General features: G+C 40.8%; 1 long non-coding RNA gene across 1 annotated transcript; it reads right to left on the bottom strand.

The window, feature by feature from the left end:
• Nucleotides 1-189: 189 nt before the first annotated feature.
• LOC115372229 (uncharacterized) lies at nucleotides 190-5,114 on the bottom strand. The gene is made up of 3 exons (XR_003929436.1): nucleotides 5,064-5,114; nucleotides 4,537-4,590; nucleotides 190-244 (listed from the first exon to the last, which is right to left on the bottom strand). It is a non-coding gene; the product is annotated as an uncharacterized LOC115372229 (long non-coding RNA).
• Nucleotides 5,115-15,194: the final 10,080 nt, after the last annotated feature.

Here is a 15,194-nt window from a genome sequence, read left to right as displayed (position 1 = left end):
GGCCTGGTCTTCCTATAAGACCCTGCAAAGACAAGAGTGTCCAATAGTGAAATATGAACCTCAACAGAAACATCATGAACATGATGAAAGACTTTAAACCTTTTAGAGGTGCTTTTTTAATGTGTAAATGTGCAAAGTAAATATATGCTGTGTAATAATATCTGGCTTCATTAAGGATAGAAATGCTTACTTGAGCTCCCGTTCGACCTGTCACACCAGGGAGACCTGGTACTCCAGGAGTACCCTGGAAGAGACATGGGCGATCAATACTTCACCCATCATTTTTCACAAGCAAAGCATATTCACACCTACGTTTACAGCAACAACATGGCTGCATGGCTCATTCACAAACACATGGGCTTTAAAAAAATAATAATAAAAAAAAAAAAAAAAAAAAACATAATGGCGGAATGTGGGTGTACAGGGAAAGATGCAGTAATTTTCTCACACGCTTTAATGCTCTGTGCTCCCCTCTGCCTGTGCCTTGTAACTGTTCAGGAATGGGATGTGGACTTGCTTTTCTTTGAAAGGTAACAGGTGTAATGAAGAGTCCCTGTGGTCTTGTGAACGTGTTCTCTTACATGCCAAGTTAAACATTAATTAGGCTGAGTCCATCTGTAATGTTTATCTGTCAAATTCAATTTCCCTGATAAAAGCATATCACCAGGCATCCAGACCTCCTCCCCTGGGTCAGTTTGACAAAGTAATGGGTCACTGCAGTGATTCATAAACTATAGTGCGTGGGGAAGGAGTCAGCTAATCAGAGAGTACCGAGTAGGCACACTTATGCTGTGCTAAAAACACCTCCAATCATCATCTAACAAAAAAACCTATAAAAATAAAATAAAAATAAATAAATAAATAAAGCTGTTTTGATATTTCATTCTGGAAAATGTTTAAATTCATTAAAGGATAGCTTCCAGTTTTTTGAAGTCTGTTCCTTCTATTCCAGCCATGAACAAAGTCAAGCAGTGGAGGTTACATTTTCACCTTGATTTTCACCGTACGGGAGGTGCAGTGCAAGCTCAACTCTACCTCAGCTGAAGTCCATAGGGCCAAAACTCATCATCTTTCAGTGCAAAATTTCACCATACTTGGCAGGCAAAGATAATACGGTTCACTTTAGAAAATCAAGCGGTAGTTTATAATCACTGTTGCAGCATTCCCTCTTTGTTAGGATAACTGGCCTGGCAGAGGCATAGTCTACCTTATTGTGGAAGTTACTGTTGCATCATAATAGCAACCGGACATAGAAGACATAGGATACATAAGAGATTGAAGAAAATAGTTTCTATTTGTCCCTTTCCTGGATGTGGGAACAAAAATCGCTCATGGTCACCACAGCAATTCTACTGATTTCCTTTGAGGGATCCTAACAAAGATGGAATTTATCAACAGAAACTATGAACTACTTGCTCAGCTTTGTAAAGTGAACCTTTTGTAGCACCATATTATCTTGGTGTGCAAGTACAGTGGGTTTTCGACTGAAAGATGATTGATGAGTTCTGGCCTTGTAGACTTGAATTGAGATGTACTGCACCTCCAGTATGGTGCTCAGGATGGATCAAGGCAAGAATGTAACCTCCATTGTTTAACACTGCCTGTGATATGAATAAAGGGAGTAGACTTAAGAAAACCTGAACATATCCTTTAAGTGAAATAATCATGAGAATGATATTTATTTATCAATTTATTTATTTATTTATTTTTTGCTAACTTTCCTCATACTGGTCTGACAAGATGTTAGAGCAGGTGGTCCCAGCTAAATACATGGTTGTTTGCAACACAGTAATACAATAGTCTAAACCCAGGGAGACATGTGGACGAGATTTTCCCACCATCATAGAAGAAACTGCAGGCATGGTTGGCCTGCAGCTTCCACCTCCTGCCCTCCCTTGATGACTACAGACAACATCTGGGAGTTTGTGGAAGCATCCTGGTCAGAGCCCTTGAAGATCAATGCTCCAGTCTATGGCTTCCCTGGCTTCATTAATGCCAGCTAAGAGTGTGAAAGATTTGTGCACCCGCCCTCCCAGTTGTTTACTGGTGAGAGGGGATTTCAGTGGTGCTACACTTTACAAAAACCTGCCTTGTACACCTAAGAACATCAATAGTTCTTTTAGGTACAGAGCGAATCAGCCTGGATGCTGGATCTGAGAAACGGCATCTGTTGTGCTCGGTGTGCACACTGAGTTGCTATGTGGAGCGTCTGTGGAGTGGCTGGCAGGACCCTGTCAAAATGGAGGTTTGCTCACTGGTTTTGGCAGCGGCATTATTTAGTGGAATAATTGTAGAGGAGTTCTGCACAGCTATGCTTCGGTGGGTACCCTGGCTGTTCTCTCTTTTGGATATGACTTTCTGCAGGTCTGTGCTCTCTGACTTGGAGCAATGGTGTCTGGTGGCCCTTTTCCACTGCAACAGTACCAAAACTTTTGGCATGAAAAACATGAACTTTGGATTTTCCATTTGCCAAGAGTTCAGTTCCAGTTCCAGTTGATTTTTTGTTCCCAACATGTGGCTCTCACAGGAACCAACAGGATAATGTGGCTTCTTCAACCACCTGAAGAGGCCACATTATGATAGCACGGACCAATAACGGGTTCTGAGCTCGCATCACCCTTTGGTCAGAGGATGAAATTCAATGGAAACTCCAGGGAATGAAAAGAGACAAGAAGGAAATATCTGCATTTGAGGGAAGTGAGCTTCAAGCGTGATACTGACGAATTTCGAGTAAAGCTAAAGATGCATTTTTTTAAGCATAAATAAATGCATAGCCATTATAAAAAAAAAAGATCATACCATTAAATTATTATTTAAGTTACTTGTTTTGTTAAGTCTGCCATGTCAGTCATCTTTTTCTTTTGTCACCACATCTGTCTGTTGAAACACAAACAATAACTAGAACTGGGTCTGGCACCAGTTCCTGTTTGTGAATTTCCTTCGGGATGAATAAAGTATCTATCTATCTATCTATCTTATGCTGATTTGGGCTAGTTCTTGTTTCTTCTTATGCAGCGGAAAAGAGCCCCTCGAGTATACTTACACTGCAGACACTCATCACTGAGTTGGTCATGCTGTTAGACCTGAGTTCTAAGCATTGATGGGAGACCCCATGAGGTTAGTTGCCTTTCAGCTGGTAGCAGATGAGAGAGGCTTTGACTCTGACTCACTCATGTATGTACATGGTGACAGTCAATCAGGTCTGTGTGTAGCAAGTTGCCAACATGTCATGTTGCAGCAAGGGGTGTAACTATTGGGCTTTACCCCCCAAAGCCAACAGCACCCCATTAGAGGGTGAAGTCTGCGTGAAATAGTTACACATCGTAACTCCAGTTCTATTATCCCAGATGGAGCCCCCTAATGAGTCACCCTGCTGGTGCAGAAGTCACTGAAAGACGTACTGGATACAGAACAGAGGTAAACCCTATTAGGGTGAGTAGGCTCACTGGGTGAGTACGTGCATGCAAATTTGAGAGGGCTGAGGCAAGAAGAAGAGTGTTTAAGCTAGGAGAGCCTCCTCCTATGATCCCAGACCTACACTCGTATACAGTGTCAATCTGCTTAGGCATTCATTTGGGACAGTATGCGATATTTCAGCCATGAATGTCCTAGAAGTCTTCAGAGGGTTACACAGCATAGGAAATGATGATAATAATGATAATAAAATAAAGTAGTTTTCTGCACACTGAAATATGCTTCCAAGGTGTATAAATTTATTAACACCTATGTTGTGACATTTCGGACACACTTCTCTTTATGGGCTTGGTAATGAATCAGCTTTCATTAGACTGTTTATTCTTTGTTTACTGACCACCGTCAGTGGCAGGAGGGGTAGGGGAGTCTGTTAGCTGTACCAGTGTTGTACTGATATTCCTTTACAGAAAGAACTGTATGGCAATACAAAAGGCAGGAGTAAAATCTACTGACAGACAGTAGCTTACAGGGGCTATAAATCTACAGCAACAGAGTGTTCCTATATCTCCTTTTGCTGTGATGCATTTAGTGACAATGTACATGCAGCATCTTTATTCCTTTTCTCAGATGAAAGCATTTTTTCCCCCATTTGTTTTGGTGTTTGCTAGAATGTGCAAATCGCTGAGAAGAACATGTTTTTTTTTTTTTTTTCCTGAGTCTATCGAGTCTGGTAACAAATATGCCAGTTAGTGAGATTCTCTCTTTCTTGCCATTGCAGTTCATGGCTAAAAGATGAATACTCAGTGCTAGTCTCAGTTCTTCTAAAGAGTGCCTTGTTTTTTAATTAGCGCACATACAGATAGGAAGTTTGAGAGGTAGTTCCTCAATGTGTGCAAAAGGGGGGCACAGTGCACATGCAGGATCTGGGATAGCTTTAGATTATTTCTTTTCAAAATAAACAATTAGTGTCAACATGATGCAGGTTGAGGCAAGTGTTCCAATATAATTGCATTCTTTTGAAAAGCTACCCTTAAATGTCAGTCTCATTGTGACTTCCTGATGTCAACATAAATAATGGATTACTTTGTTCAGATTAAAGTAAAGTCTTTTTTTTAAACTCACCTCATCTCCTTTATCTCCTGTTGGGCCTGGAAATCCTCTCTCTCCTTTTACTCCCTGTAGGAAGGCAGAAAAGGGAGGTTAATGTATTTCCACCCTACATGAAAAAGCCTTAAATTAAAGGCTGCAAACTTCATAATGTCTGTTAAACTCTTTAAGCAAATAACTTGGAATTTCTTAGCCTATTTCACTGTGCTACAACACTGTATCCATAGCAACTATTTCTGCAGCCATGCAGCACATATGAGCTGTACAGGAGCTAGCTAGGCTTCCAAGGAAAAAAAAAAAAAAAAGAGACTTATGAAAGACGGCTGTCAATTTTTATGATGGGCATTAGATATTAAAACAGAGGATTCCATAAACAATATTATACATCAAGGCAATTATGTTTAATTATGGTTACAGTCAGCATGCTGAGGATAATAGAATAATAATAATTCATTTAATTTCACAGAAATAACTACACTAACTGTAGTAATGTTATGAATGGCCAGTCTTGCGTATATTTTGCAGGATATTTGACTGTCTACCTTTGGGCCCTCCTTTCCAGGGTTACCCGTAGGGCCTCGCACACCTTGATCCCCCTGTTTGGGAGAGAAACACACACACATACAAACACAGACACACACAAGCACCGAGATTGAAGTGTCTAATATGCAACCCACTTAGCGGAGGAAGGTATCACGGTCACATAAGCATGTTGGAAATGTCTGCAAGAAATTGGAGTGACTTGCTGATGAGTGACTCCTACCTTCTCTCCCTCCCTGCCCTCCACTCCTGGCACTCCAGGGGACCCCTTCTCTCCTTTCTGCCCAGGCAGGCCGGGGACTTTTGTCTGGCATACACTGCAGGCGTTCTGCTGGTTCAGGCAAGGCATGAAGCATAAGTGGTGGCACAGATAAGATTTCATCAAGATGAGTTGGCGCGCTGCATTTCCGCCCTTTATTATTTCACATCCCCTGGGTGGAGGACAAGACCCCAACTGACACAAAATGTTCTCTAAATGTCTGCAGAGGAGAAATAATGTGAACCCACCAAGAGTGTCTCTCATCTAGGTGAGTGGTGAACTTTGTCAAACTCATTGACTGTGACATTTAGGTGAGAATCTTAAATATCATAGAGTCCTCCTCCCAGTCTAGATATAAGAACTGCAGCTCACAGAGACGAGCTCTAACTTGGGGGAAACCAGTATAATACACCCTGACCAGACGTGCAGCATTAAAATTAGGCACAAAAATGGAGGAAAAAATACATAAAAAAAAAAGAAAAAATAAATTACCTTGTCATCTATGCATCTGCTCAGGGTTCAATTTAAATACCACAAAATGAAAGGCTGTTACTATTGAGTTTATTAATGAAAAGCAAAAATGACAGTGGTTATGCCAAGAGATTTTAGTCAATTTTTTTTGTAGGTATCATCAACGTGATGAAAGTATTAATTAGAATGCCCATTAACCGACTCTGATGAGGGCTGTAAACTACCGCAGAATCTAATGGAACATTTAATGGACAAAAGAAGGGATGCCAGTAAAGGCAGGGGTGACAGAAACCAGAAAAATTATAGGACGACTGGCATCAGTGGCCTTTAAGCTCTCAACTAATAATTATTGAAGTGAAGGTATTGTATTGTATTGTGAGATTTGGAAAAGCGCACAAAGTCTTAAAATAAAAACCTTCGATTTGGCTAAGTGCTCTCCTGCAGGTAGCAATATGGTGTAAACTGACAAATCTGTGGCAATTAGGAGGAAACACAACAAATCTGATTATTTGAGGGCTGTCATTCACCACACTGCTCTGGCTTAAGTTAAAATTCTCCCCTTTATAAAAGACCATGGGGAACAGCCACGAAATAGGAACTTATGCCACAGAGCTGTCTTTCCCTCATCTGATGGCATAAAAAACGTTTCTCTCCAAGTATAATGCAGCAAGTCCTTCATTTCTGTCCATCACCTAAACCAATTCAAGAGACCTCAAGCACAGATTGTCTTTAACTTCTTTTCCGCATGTTTTTTTTCTGCTTTTTTGTTCCGCTTTGCTCCACTAGGGAAGGCTGAATAATGAGTTTAAAAGAGAGAAAATAAGCATACAGGCAGCAATTCTGTGCCCGTGTGAGGTTAAGAGCTATACTGTTTGATAATGCTAAAGTAGAAGGTAAAAGGGGGTCAGGGTGATAGGGACATTCATCAATGGAGATTATATTCATGCAGTTTTGTAACAGGAGAAGTGAATGGTTAAAAAGTAAAGTCTTTTTTATGCAGATGTCAGGTCATTTGGAGGTCACTTTGGCCTGCCACATTTACAGATATCAATTTTTCGTTTTTGTGGTGCCTCTTATCAGCTGAATTAAACATAACACTGTGAAGCCAACCAGCTTGAGTATTTATCCCAAGTTAATGATAGTTTGGCAAACTCTCATGCAGATATGGTCAGGTTTGTAATGAGCCACACTTATGCTCAGCAGCAGCCTTGCTATCTGTCTGGACTGGTTTTAAAAATATTTGTCACTTACTATTTGACACTGAAAGGCTGCAGAGTTTAATGCCACTGGGACAAACAGTCTGGGTGACTTAGCCAATATTTTTCAAAGTTTATATTTAATTATCGCTACTCTATTCAGATCCATTGCTGTCAAAATTGAATATGAACCAGGAAAGTCACATTCTTGGCCATATTGTTCAGTTTATGTGTTTGGCCTGCAGCGTCCGACAGCAAATTGAGAGAAAATAAATGTCAAAATAAATACAGACGGGCAGGAAGAGCCTCTTTTCACCAGGGACGATTGTTGTGTGATAAACTCACATGGCCAAAAAAGAGAAGTAATTTGATGTATTGTTTATGACTGTGCATGGTGGGGGCAAAGGTTTCACACAGCAAAACTGAATTTAAAACAAACCACATCTGTGCATCCATAGACGATGGGGAGTTTGAAAGGGAGTCTTTGGATTGTCTTAGCACTCATATGTTTTGCAAAGCATATTCACATTGTATTGGCATGACATGTCTCTTATTGTCCCATTCCCATGTGTGATGCAAGCTGCTATGGCAAAGCCTTACAACAAATTGATTTTGTTATGTGCATCCCTGATGAATATCCCGACACAGGATCCCTTGTGAAAAATTATTCGATTGTCTTTTCCTGAAACAGTTCTCCTACTCATCCTGTTGGAGGCACTCAAGGGCTTTTACATTCTCTTATATACCATTGGGTTCCTTTACAGTATATTAGTACTATAGGACTGCTTGCAATAAACAAACATTGATCGTTTTATTAGTAGTAAACCAAGCAACTCTTTGCACGTGCTCTCACTGTCAGACCTAAGAGGGAAAAAAATTACCTTGAGTAAAGCACCCATGTCTCTAACAATTGGCAGGGCAGTCTGTCAAAAAAGAACAAAACGATCAATGAAACATGGTCAGACATACATTTGTTAAGAGAAATCTTTGTTTGGCTGCTTTTGTTGCTTTAGTAAGACGCTGCTGGAGATACAACTGCGTCTTGTAAAGTGCTCAGTATGTCAGTGATACCACATCATATTACTTTAAAGGATAAGTCAAAAATTATCACTACTCTTTGGTTTGTGTCAGCCACACCTCCAGAAATGGTGTAATTAGTCTGCTGTTTACAGATGAAAATCTCACATCTCCAGAATGTTAACTTTTCCACAAGTGAGGGAGGAAAAAAAGAGTTTTGAATTGCAGCCTCTGTATTTTTAAAAATATAAAATGGGTCATAAATGGTTTTCATGGGTCCTTTCAGCACATAAAGCACTGTGTAAACTTTCAATTTATGTAAATGGGTTACAATGCTAAATTTACAAGGCTTTGATGGGACAGAGGCAGCACTTTTATGGTAGCTACTCATACAACAGCTATCAGAACTAAATAGTGAGGCTTACATGCAATTTTGAAAGGTTTTGATGAATGAATGTGTGTGTGCCTGTGTGCGTGCGCGCGTGCGTATGTGTGTGTGTGTGTGTGCAGCTGTAACACAAATGTGTGTGTTGCTGATTTGCACCATGTCTACCATATCCTTCCAAGAAGGTGCAGCCTGTTTGAGACACCTTTGCTAGAAACAGTGATGATTAGTGCAGTGGTTTTCAAAGTGGGGTCTGGGGACCCCCAAAGGTCCTTGTGGGGCTTCCAGGGGGTCCTCAGCAAAATGAGAAATAGCTTAATTTTTTATCATTATTATTCATTAGAAAAAATATGAATGGTTATTTTGACATTTGACTATGAATCTGTTCATGACATTTATACAATTGAATACTTAAAATAAACCAAAATATTGTTTCATAACAGGGTCTGCACATTGATGAAAGACAGCTCTGGGGTTCATGACATGAAATGTTTGAAAACCCCTGGGTTAGTGAACAGTAGGACTGGCTGCTAAATACTGTATGCCTCACCTGTGCTGCACTCTGCACAGTGACTTTGATTTTGAGATAACAGTTGACAGCACCACTGATCTGCAGCGAGGAAAGGTTTCAATGTCTTACTTACCGGTTCACCTGGGGGTCCAGGAGGGCCTGGGGGGCCTGCTCTACCAGGGGATCCCTTTAATTGAGACAAAGAAAGGAGTTAACAACACCTCCAGCTACGACATAAAGGAGACACGCAAGGCTGCAACTCTCAGCCTGGGCTTTAACACCCATCCCTGTTGGTGGGGATTTGTGTCCAGGAACTGTGACACATCGTACTTGTTCATGCACAGCGGGTAGCTGACATTCTTTTATGCTGCTGGCCGTCTTTTATTTGCAGATGTGTAGAGTGTCTCCCACCAAGAGAGAGGGACCGAGGCACAGTTGAAGGGAAAGGCTCATCTCACTCACCTCCCTTCCTGGAGCTCCAGGAGAGCCAGATAAACCTGGAGATCCACGAGGCCCCTAAAAAATGGCCACATGCTTAAATGATTTTCATGATACAGCTTAAAGGAACAGTTCATCCAAAATACAAAAAAAGATATATTTCATCCCTAGTGCAATCTATCATCTAGACAGTTTCTGTGTGATTTGGTGAGGTTTTGTTGGGAACTATTTCCTGCTGAAGAACACCGGCGAATGGTATCTACTGACTGCAAATTCATATTCGTTGAAGGTGGACAGATCTCGTTTGCCTGAAATCCTCTGACCCTGAGGGCTGTTGCTTATGTTGGGTATCCCTGTTATTATTTCTGGAAAGATGCACTGTTACGTTTTTCACATGTAAATTTTTGAGGGTTTGAGCTCGACACAACACCCACCCAGCCCCAAAGTGCTAGGGTAAAGGGAGACAGGGAAGATTGCAGCAGACTTCCCAAATCACACAAAAACTATCTGGATGGATCAACTTTTTTTTTTGTTTGTTTTTAATTTCATTTTATTGATATTGTGGTGAACCATCTATTTAATTCAACTATCCAGTGACAACCCCGTACTTTGTGCAATGTAAAGCAAATGCAAGAAAACTAGCCACATCGGTGAACTGAAAATGAACTTGAACACTTTGTTTGTGTGTTGTGGTTTCCACAGACCTCAATTCCTGGCTTTCCTGTGGGTCCCACGGGGCCCTAAGAACACATCACACATCTTGTTAACACCATCTGCCCACCAGCACCCAGGATCCAATAAAGGAACTGTGTTAGACACCTCTTGCTCTATTGATTTTCTGTTTTCAACAATCCTGTATTTCAAAAACCAAAGCCAATTCACACACACTCTAGTCTTTGAGGTTCAAACTAGCAGTCCTGAACATGTATGATGAAGGCAGAGCGCAACACGGCAGCATGTCACAGCACTGCCTTCCAGCTCCATCTGCAGTAACACTGTATTTAATGAACTATGATCTTGATATTCAAAAAGGATCTCTTTTTCCAGGGCCTGGAGATGAGACTCAGAATTTAAAGATATGACGGTCCAAGCTAAATAATAAATGTGGCAAAGGTAGATGAATCAATACAATGCTCTACTCACTGGGGGGCCGGTGACACTCTCTCCGGGCTCGCCTTTTTCACCGTGGTCTCCTGGCAGTCCTGGGACACCTCTCTCACCCTGATAAAAAGAAAAAGAAAAAGAAAAAAACAACATTAAAAAAAAGGAAGCAGTCAGGGCACTTTTGATGATATCAGTGATTTCACTGAAGGAGAACTTGAGCAGAGCTTCCGCACAGTATGATCATTAACTATTTAGACGGTGCCGGAACTAATTTTCTCCCTGTGTTTCGCATTTAATAGCTCCAAGGTTGGGAAATACAATTCTATATTCTAGGTCAGTAGCATGCACATTTTCTTTATCCATTTCATTTGAACTATCGCATGTCTTTCAGTGAGTTGAGTTACACAGTACAGCACCATTAAAAACTGGAATACATTAACCACCTCATTATTCAAACCTGCCACCTAGCGTGGCATACTTGAAACCTCGGAACTTCTACTTTCATTACAATTAAGTGCCGCAGATGTGAGCACAGCTTGGCTATTCAAATCATATTAGCATGCCTACACTACACCTGTACCTGTTAAATATGCTAAAAGTGAAACACAGCCACTGTAAATATTACTGATCTGTCTAGAAGTTAAAAAAGTGGCCACTTTGGATGACTTGCATCGGTCCTGCTCCACAATCACAGCAAATCCTACCTTGGGTCCACGAGAAACCCTGGGTAGAGACAACCCATCGCCCTGCAAAACAACAGGAAGAAGTCGTCAGGACAGGGATTCGCAGCCCATTCATCAGCAATTCACTTTGAGACCTGAGGTGCAGCCAAAAACCCAGTTTGAGTGCAGGAATTTAAATTGGAATATTGAATCTCTACGAGCTGCACCCCACAGTGCAAACAGCCTGAACGCTGCATTGCATCATGAGCTCATGTTCAATACTCTTTACAACATTTTTAATAGTTTCTATGTAGAGAGAGAGACTGATAATGCCATACCACAGAGAAAAAAAAAAAAAAAAAAAAAAAAACCTTGATTGGGATTGAGGCTACTGTAAGCACTATTTATTGTACACTTCAGATGGGACATTGATTTCTGTAGTCAGCATGTATTAGTGTTACAAATCTTACATTGCACTGTGTAAATTAGCTCAAAAGTTGGACTGAACTAACACAGCACTTCTGAAGTTTTAGTGAGAAATGTACTAATTCCCACAACCCAGAAATAAAGTTTAGGAAATTAAGAAATCTGGATGAACAAAGCATACGATCCAATTCTGTATTTCTTCTTTTGGAAAAGAAAAAGAAGAAAGGCAAACTGCACAGCTAATATGTTGCACTGGAAATTAAGCATTTGACTAATGAAACTAAACCTTCCCATGAATACTTAGGTGGAAAAACAGATTGCTATCCCTTGCAAATAACACAAGTCAAGAAAAATGAAGAGTAAATTGGTCATTATTCATTTAAAGGTAAAATCAATGCGGTGGCATTAGCTACTGCAGCAGCCTAGCTCATCAAAGACACTTGAGCCTGTCTTACATCGGATTTTCTGTTTATGGCTTCCTTCTCGCTTTGTTTACCTTAGGAAAGACTGTGCCGTGTGTGGGAATCTCTTTTAGATTTAAGACTTTGATCCATTTCTGTCCAAGGTGCCACGTATAGAAGACTGCAAAGTGTGTCAACGACTGTTTGGATCTATTGATACACTTTCTTTGTCAGCTGTTTTACTACATATGAATGAGAGTGGCCACTGGCTTGTTATGAGCAGCATTGCACCAACACACACACACACACACACACACACACACACACACACACACAGACATTGCAAAAAACACACACACACACACACACACACATATATATATATATATATATATATATATATATATATATATATAATTTAATTGGCATATTTAGTGTTAATACCTTGTTTTGCTTAAAACAAATGAAAAAAGCCCATGCTGGGAGATAACCCCAGGCTATATTTCAATGTTTCAGAACTTCTCTCTGGGAACAAGTATAAATATGTGGAAACAAGGCAGAATAAGGCAGATCATCAGACTAGTATTGCATTAGTAGTAAATGACACATGATTCAAGAAAATTCTGATAACAACTCGCTGAGTACCCCAACAAGTGGGATTATTATCCCATCCACTCACAGTTTTTTTTTTCTTGATTTAAGACAAAAAACGGTTTTTAATACTGAGTTTGAGACAAAATGACTTGTTAAGATGGAGAGTTTTGCAGGGCACACACACACATGCACTCTCTCTCTCTCTCTCTCTCTCTCTCTCTCTGTCCTTCCCTACCCAACCCTGCTTTCATTTCCACAGTGCTGAAAAACATTAAAGAGGTTTAAATACTTCTGCCTGAATGCAATCTTTCCCTTATTACTCTGCGCAACTGAACACATTACCCCAAGCTTGATGAGCAGATCTGCTGTCAAGCTTAATGTTTAGTTTAGCGTTTCCAAACAAACATGATTGTTTAAAGCCATTGAGCACTTGCTGGCGATTGAGCACTGTGTGTTGTCAACCAAGACTGCGGCACCGGCTAAACACAACCACACACACACATGCATGCACGCTGTCGTTTGGTGATGCTATAATGAACACTTCTATATGCAAAGCCATGTCCATAAAAGAGAGTGCCTCAACAGCTATAAGCTGCAAAATGGGAGTGGATAGGTGATTACCCAGGCTGGGGTTATCCAATGGTGGATTACTTAATAGCATCGCATCTCCATAATGTCATGGCAGCTAGGCAGCTGGAGGAGGTGGTCTCTTTTGACTTGTCTGCTGCTGTCCCAGCTGTTTGCAGACGATCTACACTCTATGAATTTGTATTGGATTTTCTGTGTGTGTGTGTGTGTGTGTGTGTGTGTGTGTGTGTGTGTGTTAGTGGTCCTGACTCATGGTCTAATATTTTCTCGGGTACAGCAATCTGTGTATCCTGTGGCTTCAGGGCGAAAGCCAACAAGGTCAGACAAAGATGATTATCTAAACGCTCTATCTGGTACCCACCAGATATCCAGGTCCTGGCTCTCCAGGCTCACCCTTAGGTCCAGGTAGTCCCTGGGGCCCTATCGCTCCTCCACAGTCGCCCTGTACAGACAGACAGACAGACAGAAATTGTTGAGGGGCTCCTATGCGGACAAAAACAGCAGACCGGCTTTGCTGTCTCAGCGGGTCGGGGGCAGGGAGGAGTGAGGAGGATAAAACAGCAGCGGATGACACTACAGTCATTTCACACACTGACAGGTGTAAAGTTTACCGCTATATCACGCTGATATATGTTTTTGAATAGCAAGTATTAGCTTGTCCATATCTTTCCTCTCCAGCATGAAAGAGATTATTGTCTAGTTTTTGGGACAGACTTTTTGATATTGATTGACAAAGTCTCATCTCGTTATTTTGCATTTGAAATATTCTCTTTGTTTGTTTTGTTTATTCAAGCATTCCATTTAAAAGAAGATCCACTCTTGTGAAAGTTTTCTTTACTTTTTTTGCATAGTCATTTCCAAATGAAAGGACATTGAATTTTAGCAGAAAATAACAGCTTTTGGCAGTTTAAAAAAAAAAAAAAAAATCAAACTGGAATCAGTATTGCTCTTAAAATGTTACGGTAGAACCAGCCAGCTATTGTGGCACTGTGGGCTCTCTACAAATCCATCACCAGCTGTATGCCGGTTGGGAATTGCAGCAACACTGCTTGCTTTCTGTGACTTGCCTTTGTAATCAAGGCTCTAATATGCTTCTTTTTTGTTGTTTTTGCGGTTACATTGGAAATAAAATGTTGACACAAAGTGAAAGCTGCTTAGTTGAAAAAAAGAGAAAAAGTTAGACTCACTTACTTCACTTTCAGGTACATAATTTGTGCAGAATCACTGATTCTACGCTCTCTTTAAGTTCTTTGCTCGTCTGTTTTCAGTTCATTATTTTTTCACCATTTACCAGCATTTAAATATATAAGCAGAACTGTCCCTTTGATCAAAGTTTTTATCAGGATAACAGACGTGACAAAGGATTATAAATGTGAATGGATGTAGGAGGGTGAAGCACTTTTAGGTTTAGTTCCCTACCCTGGAGTGCAGCAGACCGACTCCAGTGGGTGGTGTGCCATGAGTAAGGCTTCCTTTATTATGACAAGTGCCAAAACCCCATCAAACAGGAACGTCAGCTGAGTACTTTTCCCACTTATTATTTGGAACAAGTCCAACCGCAAGAACAAATTTGTGTACAAATAACAGAGTAGTCAGAGGCGTCAAGGATGAAAACACAAAGTTACAACTTGATTGAAGATGGCATGCAGGGTTCGTAATCTGAAAGGTGCTTTCACAAGTTGTCTGGAGTGTTCAACCTGTGATAAAACATCATAGCTGCACGTTTTTCTCGGAGGGAAGAACTTGATTTGAGGTTTACCTACCTTTTCTCCTTTCAGGCCATCTCTCCCAGGCACCCCTGGCGAGCCCTGTAAATAGTGGTGAAAAGAGACACATCTATCACCAGGCCTTCATCTCCTCACACACATTTATCTCCTCCTCCTCACTGCTTCAGTGGGCTGCCGTGTTCCAACATAATTTCCCTTAGCCAGGATTTATGAAATGCCTCTTTTCCCTCCCTGCTTTTGAATAAAGACAGATGCTCATTACCGAAGCAGGTGTGGAGAACAGATTGGGCCTCTGCCTCCGTTCCTGGCATAAAGCGCTCAGATTTTCCTCTTTCCACTAATTAATTCTTAAAT

The sequence above is a fragment of the Myripristis murdjan genome, chromosome 15 (genome assembly GCF_902150065.1).
Source record: "Myripristis murdjan chromosome 15, fMyrMur1.1, whole genome shotgun sequence".
NCBI classification, from domain to species: domain Eukaryota; kingdom Metazoa; phylum Chordata; class Actinopteri; order Holocentriformes; family Holocentridae; genus Myripristis; species Myripristis murdjan.
This window is presented reverse-complemented; position numbering and strand designations above follow the sequence as displayed.